Source organism: Talpa europaea (genome assembly GCF_964194135.1).
Source record: "Talpa europaea genome assembly, chromosome: 7".
Taxonomy (NCBI): domain Eukaryota; kingdom Metazoa; phylum Chordata; class Mammalia; order Eulipotyphla; family Talpidae; genus Talpa; species Talpa europaea.
In genome coordinates, this window is record NC_140074.1 from 89166394 (window position 1) to 89168112 (window position 1719).

The window sequence follows — 1719 nt, forward strand, 5'->3', positions numbered from 1 at the left end:
GAAGAGCCACAGGACCAGCCACACAACCCCTGCCCTCCCGAGAACTCCCGAACCTTCCGGCACACCTTGCAGCACTTCTTTGGGCTTCACACCCCAAAGTGATCCAATGACGCCCACACCCCATCGAGACCCAAATGGGCCACCTCTTCATCAGGGCCCCAGTGCAGAGGTGGGGATGGGCTCGGAGGCGAAGTGCCTCTCAGGAGGCTGCCACTGTCCAGTCCATCTTTCCAGGGTCCCTGCTGTCATGGCTGGGGTGGCCAGGCTCCCATTCAGCCTTGCACTGGCCCCACACTGGACCCTGCCATCCACCTGTGTAGCCCCAGGATCTTCTGGGTAGGACTCAGGGCCCCAGCTCTGGAGGTGAGAAAACACCTTCCAGAATCAATGCCTCTTTCAGCTTCCCTGGGCTGCCTTGGATCACTCTCCTGTCATCAGAAGGGGCGACCCACCCCAGGGACAGTGTGTGGTCCTGGGCAGCTTCCTGCTGCAGGAGTGAAAGCAGGATGTGGAGTCTTGTAGGACTGCTGGGGAGTGTGGCTGGGGATATGGTTCCACAAAAAGGGCTGGGACCTGGAGTTGCTGATTCTGGAGGATGCCCCCACAGCACGCCATTGGCTCCCCTGCTCCCTCCTTCCCTCGCTCCATTCTAATGATAGTCTGACCCCTTTCCTAGTGCCTCCTTCAACTCCTCAGTCCCTTTGTTGTCTGGCCAACATTTGCTGGAATCCACGGGCTGGGGTGCTCCAGCACCCCTCTTTTTCTGGAGTTCAGTTGGCCCTCTGGGAGCCACCCCTACACAACTGGAACGGCGCTCCAAGTACTAGCAGTGATGGCTCTTTGGGGATGACAGAGGAGTGTCTATCTCCTTCCTCTCCTGCAGGCTCAGTGGACACGGCGCTGTTACTTCAGAGTCTGTCAGCCGCCCCCTTGGTGACTGGTCTTCACAGCAATGCCCAGGGGTGACCGAGCATCACTGAGCAGATAGCCCCTGCCCCTGAGCCAATCTACCTGAAGTTACTGGGCACAGTCCAGCAAGAGTGTGGAGCCCTCAGGACCCCTGTGAGGGAGATATGAGGGACACATACCCCCTTCCTCTCGGAACCTATTTTGTTTCCTTGTGCTGTCCTGGGAAAGAGGCAGAGGCAAATATATGAGGACCATCAGGGGCATTCCTCAGGGCAGGAGAAAGCATGAGAACCCAAGGAAACTTCAAGGATCAACCAGAACCTGGCTTCTCGGGCGGGGTGATTCCTGGCCAAGCCTGCTGCCCTGGGAAGGCACGCCATGCTCTCTGTGGTGTTAGGGGTGTAGGGGCGGGGGATGGAGCACTCACGCCCACCTCCTGTGTGCAGGCCTCCCTGTGTGGCACACCCACTGGCTCCTCCTTCCACCTCTGCAGCACCCTGTGAGAAGGCAGGTGTGAATCTCCTCCTTTGTCTTTGAGAATACTGGGGCTCAGACAGGTCAAGTCACATGTCCAAAGTCATACTTCAGGTTCACGCAGTGAAGGTTCCAATCCAGATCTTCCACCTCCACGGCCACTTCTCCATAAGGGTCTTGTTTTTATGCGGACTGTAGGGAAAGATGGGTGACCAAGAACAAATCCACCCCAAGACCCTGACTGGTCAGGGAAGGTCAGGGGACCAGAGCCCCCTTCTGCCTCCCTTGAGGGCTCAGGACAGTGAGCTTTTGGTTGGAGAGAGCAATATGAAATGG